At 40.8% G+C, this 16790-nt stretch overlaps 1 long non-coding RNA gene across 1 annotated transcript; it reads left to right on the top strand.

Moving 5' to 3' along the window:
• The first annotated feature begins 14267 nt into the window (after nt 1-14267).
• On the top strand, nt 14268-15041 carry LOC134204553 (uncharacterized). Its single transcript, XR_009977892.1, has 3 exons — nt 14268-14481; nt 14554-14769; nt 14827-15041. It is a non-coding gene; the product is annotated as an uncharacterized LOC134204553 (long non-coding RNA).
• The last annotated feature ends 1749 nt before the right edge of the window (nt 15042-16790 follow it).

Genomic DNA, 16790 nt, shown 5'->3' with positions numbered 1-16790 from the left:
ATTAATTCAATTAAAATTACTTTCATCGAGGTACGTTGGCATGCCATGCAATTGTGACAAACTTGGAGTATCCTAGAATGTCCCCCATGGATCAGAAGGACATTTGAGGTCGATTTGTGCAATGTACCTAAGTTAACTTGAATTAATTGAATTCAATATGAAATAATTGACTTTTTAATTCATTAATTCAATTAAAATTACTTTCATCGAGGTACGTTGGCATGCCATGCAATTGTGACAAACTTGGGTATCCTAGAATGTCCCCATGGGTCAGAAGGACATTTGAGGTCGATTTGTGCAATGGACCTAAGTTAACTTGAATTAATTGAATTCAATATGAAATAATTGACTTTTTAATTCATTAATTCAATTAAAATTACTTTCATCGGTACGTTGGCATGCCATGCAATTGTGACAAACTTGGGTATCCTAGAATGTCCCCATGGATCAGAAGGACATTTGAGGTCGATTTGTGCAATGGACCTAAGTTAACTTGAATTAATTGAATTCAATATGAAATAATTGACTTTTTAATTCATTAATTCAATTAAAATTACTTTTCATCGAGGTACGTTGGCATGCCATGCAATTGCGACAAACTTGGGGTATCCTAGAATGTCCCCCATGGGTCAGAAGGACATTTGAGGTCGATTTGTGCAATGGACCTAAGTTAACTTGAATTAATTGAATTCAATATGAAATAATTGACTTTTTAATTCATTATTTCAATTAAAATTACTTTCATCGAGGTACGTTGGCATGCCATGCAATTGTGACAAACTTGGAGTATCCTAGAATGTCCCCCATGGGTCAGAAGGACATTTGAGGTCGATTTGTGCAATGGACCTAAGTTAACTTGAATTAATTGAATTCAATATGAAATAATTGACTTTTAATTCATTATTTCAATTAAAATTACTTTCATCGAGGTACGTTGGCATGCCATGCAATTGTGACAAACTTGGAGTATCCTAGAATGTCCCCCATGGGTCAGAAGGACATTTGAGGTCGATTTGTGCAATGTACCTGAATTAACTTGAATTAATTGAATTTAATATGAAATAATTGACTTTTAATCAATTAATTCAATTAAAATTATTTTTATCGAGGTACGTTGGCATGCCATGCAATTGCGACAAACTTGGAGTATCCTAGAATGTCCCCCATGGGTCAGAAGGACATTTGAGGTCGATTTGTGCAATGGACCTAAGTTAACTTGAATTAATTGAATTCAATATGAAATAATTGACTTTTTAATTCATTATTTCAATTAAAATTACTTTCATCGAGGTACGTTGGCATGCCATGCAATTGTGACAAACTTGGAGTATCCTAGAATGTCCCCCATGGGTCAGAAGGACATTTGAGGTCGATTTGTGCAATGGACCTAAGTTAACTTGAATTAATTGAATTCAATATGAAATAATTGACTTTTAATTCATTATTTCAATTAAAATTACTAAATAAACTAAATAAAATAAACTAAACCACTTGGGACCTTCATAGTACTTCCCTTGATGAGGCCACGGTGTGACTGAAGTGCCTAAAACGCTCTAACTATCGATTATTTGCAATAGTTGTCCTATCTCCATATACCGGTGCTATGACAATTATGCGACTATTTCTCAGCCCCTTAGGCCTAGCCCGGTAAACTAAACCACTTGGGACCTTCATAGTACTTCCCTTGATGAGGCCACGGGGTGACTGAAGTGCCTAAAACGCTCTAACTATCGATTATTTGCAATAGTTGTCCTATGTCCATATACCGGTGCTATGTCAATTATGCGACTATTTCTCAGCCCCTTAGGCCTAGCCCGGTAAACTAAACCACTTGGGACCTTCATAGTACTTCCCTTGATGATGCCAGCGGGTGACTGAAGTGCCTAAAAAGCTCTAACTATCGATTATTTGCAATAGTTGTCCTATGTCCATATACCGGTGCTATGACAATTGTGCGACTATTTCTCAGCCCCTTAGGCTATTGATAAACTAAACCACTTGGGACCTTCATAGTGTTTCCCTTGATGAGGCCACGGGGTGACTGAAGTGCCTAAAAGGTTCTAACTGCCGATTATTTGCAATAGTTGTCCTATCTCCATATACCGGTGCTATGTCAATTATGCGACTATTTCTCAGCCCCTTAGGCCTAGCCCGGTAAACTAAACCACTTGGGACTTTCATAGTGTTTCCCTTGATGAGGCCATGGGGTGACTGAAGTGCCTAAAACGCTCTAACTATTGATTATTTGCAATAGTTGTCCTATCTCCATATACCAGTGCTATGTCAATTATGCGACTATTTCTCAGCCCTTAGGCCTAGCCCGATAAACTAAACCACTTGGGACCTTCATAGTGTTTCCCTTGATGAGGCCACGGGGTGACTGAAGTGCCTAAAACGTTCTAACTATCGATTATTTGCAATGGTTGTCCGATCTCCATATACCGGTGCTATGTCAATTATGCGACTATTTCTCAGCCCCTTAGGCCTAGGCCAGTAAACTAAACCACTTGGGACCTTCATAGTACTTCCCTTGATGAGGCCACGGGGTGACTGAAGTGCCTAAAACGCTCTAACTATCGATTATTTGCAATAGTTGTCCTATGTCCATATACCGGTGCTATGTCAATTATGCGACTATTTCTCAGCCCCTTAGGCCTAGCCCGGTAAACTACACCACTTGGGACCTTCATAGTGTTTCCCTTGATGAGGCCACGGGGTGACTGAAGTGCCTAAAACGTTCTAACTATCGATTATTTGCAATAGTTGTCCTATGTCCATATACCGGTGCTATGTCAGTTATGCGACTATTTCTCAGCCCCTTAGGCCTAGCTTTGATAAACTAAACCACTTGGGACCTTCATAGTACTTCCCTTGATGAGGCCACGGTGTGACTGAAGTGCCTAAAACGCTCTAACTATCGATTATTTGCAATAGTTGTCCTATGTCCATATACCGGTGCTATGACAATTATGCGACTATTTCTCAGCCCCTTAGGCCTAGCCCGGTAAACTAAACCACTTGGGACCTTCATAGTGTTTCCCTTGATGAGGCCACGGGGTGACTGAAGTGCCTAAAACGTTCTAACTGCCGATTATTTGCAATAGTTGTCCTATCTCCATATACCGGTGCTATGTCCAATTATGCGACTATTTCTCAGCCCTTAGGCCTAGCCCGGTAAACTAAACCACTTGGGACTTTCATAGTGTTTCCCTTGATGAGGCCATGGGGTGACTGAAGTGCCTAAAACGCTCTAACTATTGATTATTTGCAATAGTTGTCCTATGTCCATATACCGGTGCTATGTCAATTATGCGACTATTTCTCAGCCCCTTAGGCCTAGCCCGGTAAACTAAACCACTTGGGACCTTCATAGTGTTTCCCTTGATGAGGCCACGGGGTGACTGAAGTGCCTAAAACGCTCTAACTATCGATTATTTGCAATAGTTGTCCTATGTCCATATACCGGTGCTATGTCAATTATGCGACTATTTCTCAGCCCCTTAGGCCTAGCCCGGTAAACTAAACCACTTGGGACCTTCATAGTGTTTCCCTAGCCCGGTAAACTAAACCACTTGGGACCTTCATAGTACTTCCCTTGATGAGGCCACGGGGTGACTGAAGTGCCTAAAACGCTCTAACTATCGATTCTTTGCAATAGTTGTCCTGTGTCCGTATACCGGTGCTATGTCAATTATGCGACTATTTCTCAGCCCTTAGGCCCTAGCCCGGTAAACTAAACCACTTGGGACCTTCATAGTGTTTCCCTTGATGTGAGGCCACAGGGTGACTGGAAGTGCCTAAAACGCTCTAACTATCGATTATTTGCAATAGTTGTCCTATGTCCATATACCGGTGCTATGACAATTGTGCGACTATTTCTCAGCCCCTTAGGCCTAGCCCGATAAACTAAACCACTTGGGACCTTCATAGTGTTTCCCTTGATGAGGCCACGGGGTGACTGAAGTGCCTAAAACGTTCTAACTGCCGATTATTTGCAATAGTTGTCCTATCTCCATATACCGGTGCTATGTCAATTATGCGACTATTTCTCAGCCCCTTAGGCCTAGCCCAGTAAACTAAACCACTTGGGACTTTCATAGTGTTTCCCTTGATGAGGCCATGGGGTGACTGAAGTGCCTAAAACGCTCTAACTATTGATTATTTGCAATAGTTGTCCTATCTCCATATACCAGTGCTATGTCAATTATGCGACTATTTCTCAGCCCCTTAGGCCTAGCCCGGTAAACTAAACCACTTGGGACCTTCATAGTACTTCCCTTGATGAGGCCACAGGGGTGACTGAAGTGCCTAAAACGCTCTAACTATCGATTATTTGCAATAGTTGTCCTATGTCCATATACCGGTGCTATGTCAGTTATGCGACTATTTCTCAGCCCCTTAGGCCTAGCACGGTAAACTAAACCACTTGGGACCTTCATAGTACTTCCCTTGATGAGGCCACGGTGTGACTGAAGTGCCTAAAACGCTCTAACTATCGATTATTGGCCGTCGTTGTCCTATGTCCATATACCGGTGCTATGACAATTATGCGACTATTTCTCAGCCCCTTAGGCCTAGCCCGGTAAACTAAACCACTTGGGACCTTCATAGTGTTTCCCTTGATGAGGCCACGGGGTGACTGAAGTGCCTAAAAGGTTCTAACTGCCGATTATTTGCAATAGTTGTCCTATCTCCATATACCGGTGCTATGTCAATTATGCGACTATTTCTCAGCCCCTTAGGCCTAGCCCGGTAAACTAAACCACTTGGGACTTTCATAGTGTTTCCCTTGATGAGGCCATGGGGTGACTGAAAGTGCCTAAAACGCTCTAACTATTGATTATTTGCAATAGTTGTCCTATCTCCATATACCAGTGCTATGTCAATTATGCGACTATTTCTCAGCCCCTTAGGCCTAGCCCGGTAAACTAAACCACTTGGGACCTTCATAGTGTTTCCCTTGATGAGGCCACAGCGGGACTGAGGCGCCTAAAACGCTCTAACTATCGATTATTTGCAATAGTTGTCCTATGTCCATATACCGGTGCTATGTCAATTATGCGACTATTTCTCAGCCCCTTAGGCCTAGCCCAGTAAACTAAACCACTTGGGACCTTCATAGTACTTCCCTTGATGAGGCCACGGGGTGACTGAAGTGCCTAAAACGCTCTAACTATCGATTATTTGCAATAGTTGTCCTATGTCCATATACCGGTGCTATGTCAATTATGCGACTATTTCTCAGCCCCTTAGGCCAAACCCGAAAAACTAAACCACTTGGGACCTTCATAGTGTTTCCCTTGATGAGGCCACGGGGTGACTGAAGTGCCTAAAACGTTCTAACTATCGATTATTTGCAATAGTTGTCCTATCTCCATATACCGGTGCTATGTCAATTATGCGACTATTTCTCAGCCCCTTAGGGCCTAGCCCGGTAAACTAAACCACTTGGGACTTTCATAGTGTTTCCCTTGATGAGGCCATGGGGTGACTGAAGTGCCTAAAACGCTCTAACTATTGATTATTTGCAATAGTTGTCCTATCTCCATATACCAGTGCTATGTCAATTATGCGACTATTTCTCAGCCCCTTAGGCCTAGCCCGGTAAACTAAACCACTTGGGACCTTCATAGTGTTTCCCTTGATGAGGCCACGGTGTGACTGAAGTGCCTAAAACGCTCTAACTATCGATTATTTGCAATAGTTGTCCTATGTCCATATACCGGTGCTATGACAATTATGCGACTATTTCTCAGCCCCTTAGGCCTAGCCCGGTAAACTAAACCACTTGAGACCTTCATAGTGTTTCCCTTGATGAGGCCACGGGGTGACTGAAGTGCCTAAAACGCTCTAACTATCGATTATTTGCAATAGTTGTCCTATCTCCATATACCGGTGCTATGTCAATTATGCGACTATTTCTCAGCCCCTTAGGCCTAGCCCGGTAAACTAAACCACTTGGGACCTTCATAGTGTTTCCCTTGATGAGGCCATGGGGTGACTGAAGTGCCTAAAACGCTCTAACTATTGATTATTTGCAATAGTTGTCCTATCTCCATATACCAGTGCTATGTCGATTGTGCGACTATTTCTCAGCCCCTTAGGCCTAGCCCGGTAAACTAAACCACTTGGGACCTTCATAGTGTTTCCCTTGATGAGGCCACGGGGTGACTGAAGTGCCTAAAACGCTCTAACTATCGATTATTTGCAATAGTTGTCCTATGTCCATATACCGGTGCTATGTCAATTATGCGACTATTTCTCAGCCCCTTAGGCCTAGCCCGGTAAACTAAACCACTTGGGACCTTCATAGTGTTTCCCTTGATGAGGCCACGGGGTGACTGAAGTGCCTAAAACGTTCTAACTATCGATTATTTGCAATAGTTGTCCTATCTCCATATACCGGTGCTATGTCAATTATGCGACTATTTCTCAGCCCTTAGGCCTAGCCAGTAAACTAAACCACTTGGGACTTTCATAGTGTTTCCCTTGATGAGGCCATGGGGTGACTGAAGTGCCTAAAACGCTCTAACTATTGATTATTTGCAATAGTTGTCCTATCTCCATATACCAGTGCTATGTCAATTATGCGACTATTTCTCAGCCCCTTAGGCCTAGCCCGGTAAACTAAACCACTTGGGACTTTCATAGTGTTTCCCTTGATGAGGCCATGGGGTGACTGAAGTGCCTAAAACGCTCTAACTATTGATTATTTGCAATAGTTGTCCTATCTCCATATACCAGTGCTATGTCAATTATGCGACTATTTCTCAGCCCCTTAGGCCTAGCCCGATAAACTAAACCACTTGGGACCTTCATCGTGTTTCCCTTGATGAGGCCACGGGGTGACTGAAGTGCCTAAAACGTTCTAACTATCGATTATTTGCAATAGTTGTCCTATCTCCATATACCGGTGCTATGTCAATTATGCGACTATTTCTCAGCCCCTTAGGCCTAGCCCGGTAAACTAAACCACTTGAGACCTTCATAGTGTTTCCCTTGATGAGGCCACGGGGTGACTGAAGTGCCTAAAACGCTCTAACTATCGATTATTTGCAATAGTTGTCCTATCTCCATATACCAGTGCTATGTCAATTATGCGACTATTTCTCAGCCCCTTAGGCCTAGCCCGGTAAACTAAACCACTTGGGACCTTCATAGTGTTTCCCTTGATGAGGCCACGGGGTGACTGAAGTGCCTAAAACGCTCTAACTATCGATTATTTGCAATAGTTGTCCTATGTCCATATACCGGTGCTATGTCAATTATGCGACTATTTCTCAGCCCCTTAGGCCTAGCCCGGTAAACTAAACCACTTGGGACCTTCATAGTGTTTCCCTTGATGAGGCCATGGGGTGACTGAAGTGCCTAAAACGCTCTAACTATTGATTATTTGCAATAGTTGTCCTATCTCCATATACCAGTGCTATGTCAATTATGCGACTATTTCTCAGCCCCTTAGGCCTAAACAGCTAAACTAAACCACTTGGGACCTTCATAGTGTTTCCCTTGATGAGGCCACGGGGTGACTGAAGTGCCTAAAACGCTCTAACTATCGATTATTTGCAATAGTTGTCCTATGTCCATATACCGGTGCTATGTCAATTATGCGACTATTTCTCAGCCCCTTAGGCCTAGCCCGGTAAACTAAACCACTTGGGACCTTCATAGTGTTTCCCTTGATGAGGCCACGGGGTGACTGAAGTGCCTAAAACGTTCTAACTATCGATTATTTGCAATAGTTGTCCTATCTCCATATACCGGTGCTATGTCAATTATGCGACTATTTCTCAGCCCCTTAGGCCTGCCCGATAAACTAAACCACTTGGGACTTTCATAGTGTTTCCCTTGATGAGGCCATGGGGTGACTGAAGTGCCTAAAACGCTCTAACTATTGATTATTTGCAATGGTTGTCCTATCTCCATATACCAGTGCTATGTCAATTATGCGACTATTTCTCAGCCCTTAGGCCTAGCCCGGTAAACTAAACCACTTGGGACTTTCATAGTGTTTCCCTTGATGAGGCCATGGGGTGACTGAAATGCCTAAAACGCTCTAACTATTGATTATTTGCAATGGTTGTCCTATCTCCATATACCAGTGCTATGTCAATTATGCGACTATTTCTCAGCCCCTTAGGCCTAGCCCAGTAAACTAAACCACTTGGGACCTTCATAGTGTTTCCCTTGATGAGGCCACAGGGTGACTGAAGTGCCTAAAACGTTCTAACTATCGATTATTTGCAATAGTTGTCCTATCTCCATATACCGGTGCTATGTCAATTATGCGACTATTTCTCAGCCCCTTAGGCTAGCCCAGTAAACTAAACCACTTGAGACCTTCATAGTGTTTCCCTTGATGAGGCCACGGGGTGACTGAAGTGCCTAAAACGCTCTAACTATCGATTATTTGCAATAGTTGTCCTATCTCCATATACCGGTGCTATGTCAATTATGCGACTATTTCTCAGCCCCTTAGGCCTAGCCCGGTAAACTAAACCACTTGGGACCTTCATAGTGTTTCCCTTGATGAGGCCACGGGGTGACTGAAGTGCCTAAAACGCTCTAACTATCGATTATTTGCAATAGTTGTCCTATCTCCATATACCGGTGCTATGTCAATTATGCGACTATTTCTCAGCCCCTTAGGCGTAGCCCGGTAAACTAAACCACTTGGGACCTTCATAGTGTTTCCTTGATGAGGCCACGGTGACTGAAGTGCCTAAAACGCTCTAACTATCGATTATTTGCAATAGTTGTCCTATGTCCATATACCGGTGCTATGACAATTATGCGACTATTTCTCAACCCTTAGGCCTAGCCAGTAAACTAAAACCACTTGGGACCTTCATAGTGTTTCCCTTGATGAGGCCACAGGGTGACTGAAGTGCCTAAAACGCTCTAACTATCGATTATTTGCAATAGTTGTCCTATGTCCATATACCGGTGCTATGTCAATTGTGCGACTATTTCTCAGCCCCTTAGGCCTAGCCCAGTAAACTAAACCACTTGGGACCTTCATAGTGTTTCCCTTGATGAGGCCACGGGTGACTGAAGTGCCTAAAACGTTCTAACTGCCGATTATTTGCAACAGTTGTCCTATCTCCATATACCGGTGCTATGTCAATAATGCGACTATTTCTCAGCCCCTTAGGCCTAGCCCGATAAACTAAACCACTTGGGACTTTCATAGTGTTTCCCTTGATGAGGCCATGGGGTGACTGAAGTGCCTAAAACGCTCTAACTATTGATTATTTGCAATAGTTGTCCTATCTCCATATACCAGTGCTATGTCAATTATGCGACTATTTCTCCCCCCCCGACGCCCAGCCGGGCAAACTAAACCACTTGGGACCTTCATAGTGTTTCCCTTGATGAGGCCACGGGGTGACTGAAGTGCCTAAAACGTTCTAACTATCGATTATTTGCAATAGTTGTCCTATCTCCATATACCGGTGCTATGTCAATTATGCGACTATTTCACAGCCCTTAGGCCTAGCCCGGTAAACTAAACCACTTGAGACCTTCATAGTGTTTCCCTTGATGAGGCCACGGGGTGACTGAAGTGCCTAAAACGCTCTAACTATCGATTATTTGCAATAGTTGTCCTATCTCCATATACCGGTGCTATGTCAATTATGCGACTATTTCTCAGCCCCTTAGGCCTAGCCCGGTAAACTAAACCACTTGGGACCTTCATAGTGTTTCCCTTGATGAGGCCACGGGGGTGACTGAGGTCCCAAAACCCCTCAACCTATCGTTTTTTGGAAATGGTTGTCCTGTTCCCATATCCGGGTGCTATGTCAATTATGCGACTATTTCTCAGCCCCTTAGGCGTAGCCCGGTAAACTAAACCACTTGGGACCTTCATAGTGTTTCCCTTGATGAGGCCACGGTGTGACTGAAGTGCCTAAAACGCTCTAACTATCGATTATTTGCAATAGTTGTCCTATGTCCATATACCGGTGCTATGACAATTATGCGACTATTTCTCAGCCCCTTAGGCCTAGCCCGGTAAACTAAACCACTTGGGACCTTCATAGTGTTTCCCTTGATGAGGCCACGGGGTGACTGAAGTGCCTAAAACGCTCTAACTATCGATTATTTGCAATAGTTGTCCTATGTCCATATACCGGTGCTATGTCAATTATGCGACTATTTCTCAGCCACTCAGGCCTAGCACGGTAAACTACACCACTTTGGACCTTCATAGTGTTTCCCTTGATGAGGCCACAGGGTGACTGAAGTGCCTAAAACGTTCTAACTGCCGATTATTTTGCAATAGTTGTCCTATCTCCATATACCATTGCTATGCCATCATCAATTATGCGACTATTTCTCAGCCCTTAGGCCTAGCCCAGTAAACTAAACCACTTGGGACTTTCATAGTGTTTCCCTTGATGAGGCCATGGGGTGACTGAAGTGCCTAAAACGCTCTAACTATTGATTATTTGCAATGGTTGTCCTATCTCCATATACCAGTGCTATGTCAATTATGCGACTATTTCTCAGCCCCTTAGGCCTGGCCGGTAAACTAAACCACTTGAGACCTTCATAGTGTTTCCCTTGATGAGGCCATGGGGTGACTGAAGTGCCTAAAACGCTCTAACTATCGATTGCGAATAATACTTAAGTCTAAATACTTAGGTGGGATGTCAAATCAGGTTTGGGTTCCAATGGCCAATGTTTATTGCGGTCTTAGGACTATTCTACGGTATTAACACAAAAGTGTACAACTTTGTAAGAAATCAGATTGTGACCACAAATGATGTGCACTTTTGTCTGAATTTCGCAACTCATGGCGGTCATTGGTATCTGTGAAACTGGTTTTGTGTATCCCACAGTATCCAAATCTGATTTGGCATACTTAGTAGGGGAAACTGGACACACATGATCCCCGGGGACACATGATCCCCCCCTGTTTTCTCGAAAACTAATCACATTTTTATACCAGTGATATGTGCAAACGGATCCGTTAGATAGATTATTGAATCTGAGTAACATTTGATATTAGTTATTTTATGTATATGGGTTTTAGAGAGATTTTATTATTTGAGCATTCTCAATCCTTTTTTTCTTCAAAAGAGAAAAGTTTAATAACTTCGAATATGTCCAACCAAAACGTACCAAATTTTTACTAAACAAAGTTTTATTATTGTAGAATTGAATAAATTCATTCAATTAACTATTGCTTATTTTCCATTGAATACAAAAAACAAAACAAGATAAATACTCAACATGGACACACTTGATCCCCCACCGTTTGGACACACTTGATCCCGAAATTGCATATATTAAGGCGTTTGTTGTATACCGTTGCATATTATTGTATAGTACGTAACTAATTGATATGTTAAAATTCTTTTCTAGTTTAAAAGAATGAATAAATTTAATTTTGTCAATCAGACAATACACGCGTAATTTTAATTTCTTAATAGCTTTATTGCATTAACCAGAACAAAATGTAATTGAACATACTCATTTTTGATTAGTTTTATTAAATGCATTTTAACATTATTTTTTATGGAAAAGTGTATAAATTAGGCTTTGAAAATACTCAACAAATCACAGGGCTTAAAATCAGTATTGTTCGATCTGGTACTAAATTCTTTCCGTTTGAACTAGGAGAAGTTTGCTTACAATCACCATTTATTTGTAAATCACATTTGTGTAATAATTGTGTAATAGCACACACTACAAAAATGATGATGCGAGACAGTACCATATTGATGTATGAAGTCACCATCCTGGTATGATCACGGTTGTGGTATTGATAGTAAATAGTCTAGCGATCTCGATGTATCACAAGTTTTTTATTGATCTCAAAATAGGTACTCAGGGATATTTACCATTGGCCATGGCATTCGCAGTGTTTCAGAGATTTAATAAAAAAAATTAGATTCTAAAATTACAAAGATATATCGATATCAAAGATGTATCGATCAACCATTTTTGGAATCATAATTTAATCAATCACAAAACGAGATCCTCTTAGGCACATCCTGGTTGTCGTGATATGACCACTGTCTTTTAATGGAGTAAATGGTTTGCAGATGAATCATCATCACTATGCCAGTTTTGTTGCTATAATAGCAGACATTCTATCTGTCACTATTACTCTTTTCGATAGCCAAAATACTTGGCTTACTTAATACAAACAATATTTTATTTTCGCACGACTGCTATTACGACAGACTATGAAAAATTTTTAGGATTTGAGAATAGATCAATTTGACCTTTCATTAGACTTGGAAAAACCTAAACATGTTCTTCTCATAATGGGATCAATGTCACCCAATATGGGGATCAAGTTTCCCGCAAATTTTGAAAATGCCAAATTTTCTATCTTTCAGCAAAATTGATTTTTTTGGTAACTTTCATGAGCAAATAATTGATTCCAATGACGTTATTGAATAGCTAATTAAATTCTTCATCAAGTCCATCAAGAAGCATGCAAATCTGTGCATGTTACATCGAGAAATATGCTAAACAAAAAGTGGGGATCATGTGTGTCCAGTTTCCCCTACTTTTTGCTCATGGTGATGTTGATGACCACTTAGCAGTAATACCAAAAATTAATAGGCAGAATACTTCAGTCATACTCTGTTATTACAATACCAAACATATAACAATTTATTATTCGTTGGGTATTAAAATACCTTAGCATGTTATGCCTGAAGTAGTTTGCATATTAGTTTTTGGTATTTTACCTCTTATGCAATGCTAGTTCATATCAACTTCTGCTATCGAGGTCGTCACTCCTGCTCGGGTACTCCTAGTATGCTACCTCTATGTATCACTGCAAAATTTTCTATTCTTAATAGTATTTTGGATTTATTTGTTTCGATTAAATCGTTCTAAATTTAAAACAAAATATAATGTTTGTCGTTTCTTCCTCTTCCCATATAGCTGCGCGGAGAAAGACATTATCACCTTTTGGGTGGATTAACTTCCGGGACTCGCTTCGTTGTAAAAAGTACAACACCTTCGAAAAAAAGCTCGCTTATCGTTCACAAGAGGGGCGGTCTGCATAGGTCTGCATGAGTGATCCAGGACTATGCGAGTCCCGGAAGGTCAATCATTTTTTGTGGATCAGTCATATCCAAATGTAGGAATAATATAGAAAAGAATGATTGGGTTTCAGTTTTATTGTACTACATCCAATTTTTATTATTATTTATTAATTTCTTTATTAATTAAACATACCTATTAGATTTAATTAGCTCAACATTGCGGCAAAATTTGAAGATTTGCGCGAGCATCTTGCATGCAAGTCATACTATGCTCGGGCACAACTGCTCGCGCACTTTATTTTGCTCGCGCACTTTCATGCTGCCCCCCCTTTTTTGTTGCTCATGGTGAAGTTGACTGCTCGCGCACTTCGACCGCTCGCGCATTTAACAGCGATGTAGCGACGACCGATTACTCCAGCCCAATATACGTCCGAGCTGAAAGTTAGGTCGGATCCTAAGTAACTTGGTGATTTGTAGCAGCTTCTCATTCTGCAGCAGACTTTAATATTGGAGAAGCGCACCCCGCAGTCCTCTTTACCATGCCATATGCCATCTCCAGCTCTAAGTGATTCGTAATAACAACCACAACCGTTACTCATTAGCAAAACAACTGCCTAAACCAAACTCAATAACTTCACTAAAATGCAAATCACACTGTAGAATGTCGCAGAGTAAATAAATAAGTATAAGCCATTTTACGAAACAGTTTCGATCAGCTGTTCGGAGATTCAAGGGCCTCATACGCCTGTCACTGGCGAACAAAGCTCGTGTACTCTGCATCGAAGCTTAGAACCGGTGTTAGGGCGAAATCGTTAATGCGAACATTTTTATATTCGGTTAGTTACTGCAAATAAATTCTTTTTCGAGTCCCTATAATCAAGCAGGTATCTCAAGCATACCATTTCGTTATAATTCTGCATGATTGAGTGTTTAATTTTGTTAAAATATCGAAAACAAAAGTGTGCATAAAAATTGCCTCGCCATAACAAAAAGGTGGTAGAGAATTAACACTGTTGTTTACAGTTTAGAACCAAATCCAGATGTCGCACATGTTGGGGTAGGGATTCAGTGCTCCGCCTTCTCCCCCTGTATGGGCCTTTTCACGAGACGTTTAAAAACAGCTGATTTTATCGTCAATTGACAGTTCTTCTAGGAAAGTGACAGCTTCGGACTTGCAGGCCTGTTCAGCGGTTGTAAACAAGTGCAATCTCGGCAGTGTCACATGAAAAGGCCTATAAGCCATTTTATACACTGTAAACCCAGCAATACTCTTTAAAGAGTAAAAAATAAACAGTTTTTACCGATATATGGAGCTGTCAAAATAATGGGTGATATTTTTTTGGGAATAATGCATATTTTGTACCCATTTCCATGTTCCTTGTGTTTACTCATTAATGAGTGAAAAACAAGTTGAAGTTTTAAACAAACAACTGAAGAAACTGTTGGTGGAAGCTCCGATGGATGAATGGTAAGAGTTTTTGTTTTAATTTGTTTATATTTTTATTAATAGGGGAAATAATCATATCTTTTTTAATTCAAGCCTTCGTTTCGTACTGTTTGTTCTGGTCACAGAAAAAGTCGGAACGGAATGGACGTAGCCAGACACAAGCGATTCAGACGAGATATCGACATGCGGAAATTCTTCCCAACTGGACCCGATCCTTTACAGCTACGTGGTGCTGATGCTCCCAATGAATAGCACGGCGCGGCACCGGCACGATTTGAAATCCGCGGAGGAATGGAGGAATTTCATACGGTAATTTTAAAACGTCCACATAAATACTTTTCTCTCCTAACTGGCTCTTATCCGTAGTGATTAAATTGACTATCTCGGTATGCTGATCTCCGGATACTCCAAGTGATGTTGAGAGAATCGGAAAACAGAGTGTTTGCCGTAGTAAATTCGGTCTGTTCGGTGTTTATTTATTTACAAGATGATACGCGACACAGGGAGGCAAACCAGGCCAATAAGAATTTAGTCTACTGCTTTCATATAATATCTTATTTATGTGTTAATAAATCATAATATGTAAGGTCATTATGAATAAATAAAACAAATATTGCACGAGCTTCGTGTAAACGAACCGCTTTTGCTTTACTGTTTTTTACTGTTATGCTAAATTATAAATGCCTTCAAAATCAAGAGTGAAAAATACCCATTTTATCCAATCTCATTTTTCATATAATGGGTAAAAATTACTCCTGAGATTGACGTATGGGCCTTTTACTCATTAATGAGTAAACGCTGTTTACTCTTTTAATGAGTTGAACTATTTAACTTCATAATGGTTATTTTTTTACCCATTAAAGAGTACTTTGGTGGCACAGTGTAGAAAGCTCAAATGACAGGAGACCAAATACTAATATTTACATTTTACAAGGAACATTTGCGAAAATGAAATGAAATAATGATGATGATGACGAAATGATGATGGTTTACATGCAAATTTACCAAAACAAAGACCGAGCCGTCCACTCAAAATTTCGATCAGCTGTTCGAATCTGTCTCATAAAATGGCTTATTGATTGGATCGCTCGGAGCAATGTAAATAAATACTAAGGTATGGAAATCCATATATTGTGTGCGTGCCTTTTGTGTATGGCGAAAAATCTTTCACTACTACATTCGAACGAGCTCCCATAAGAAGCCGTGCAAATATGTACGTCACCATTTGCTGTTTATATTTTTCATCATCCACCAATACACTTGCATTTGGTCTTCTTCCTCACCTTCTATTTATTTTCATTGCGCTCGGAGGATTGTTTTGGTAAAAATGCATGCAAACCGTCATCATATCGTCATCATCATCATCATTTCATTCCATTTTCGCAAGTGTTCCTTGTAAAAGGTAAATATTAGTTTTAGGTCTCCTGTCATTTGACCCGTCTCATAAAATGGCTTATACAAAATCACGTACGTCAAAATCACGAGTGGTTCCTGGAACGCAAACTAATTCTGATTTCTGAATTTTCCGATATATAGGTAGTGAGTGTTAGCTTTAGTTAGATAGGTTGGTAGTGAAGGGAATCAACAGTTTAATGCAAAAATGAATTAGCGCATTTGAAACAATTTCGTTGTACATGGTAAACAATTGCTCTGTGCGTAGACTGTCCCGCAGTTTGGCACATGGAAGCTTTGCTCCAAATAAAATGATTTGCTGGTCGGAAACTGTATATATCTTACAAGTTATGTGGTATATACTGGTGTCCAAGATTATCTTCAGCAGCCGGGCCTCGTGTCTCTGTTTTCACTACGAAATTTATTCGGGCTGGACTGATCGGTGGTACTGTTCCAGTGGCCTATGTATATGCGGAGTCTTTGACCCGAAAGAGGACGGCTCCCGCATGATGAATAGGATCGCATCCAATAACGAACTCAGCTATATCTACGAAATGGAAGTATGCCGAGATGAAACTGTGCTCGGAATTCTAGGCAAAGTTGGACGTTTCTATGTGTTGCCAGGTAAGATATACGAATCACAAATGAACCGTTTGTTTGAGAAACTGCATATGTGACATTTTTGGCCAAAATAAGATTTTATATATTCTGAATCTTCGTCCAAAAATCGTATTCTGAATTTTTATGATTTTTTTTTTCGTTTGAAAAAAAAAATGTGCACGCTTTTTGAAGAGCAATTATAGAGCACTGATTTCCGTTTCCGAGCTGAAAATGCCACAGGGCGTCCAGTTTTGCCTAAAACTACACTCTAACCGTCACCTACTCAGTGACTGAGTAAAATTGTATTGCCGTCTCCTTTCTTCCCACGGAAATTCTAC

The sequence above is a fragment of the Armigeres subalbatus genome, unplaced genomic scaffold (genome assembly GCF_024139115.2).
Source record: "Armigeres subalbatus isolate Guangzhou_Male unplaced genomic scaffold, GZ_Asu_2 Contig682, whole genome shotgun sequence".
Classification (NCBI taxonomy): Eukaryota; Metazoa; Arthropoda; class Insecta; order Diptera; family Culicidae; genus Armigeres; species Armigeres subalbatus.
This window is presented reverse-complemented; position numbering and strand designations above follow the sequence as displayed.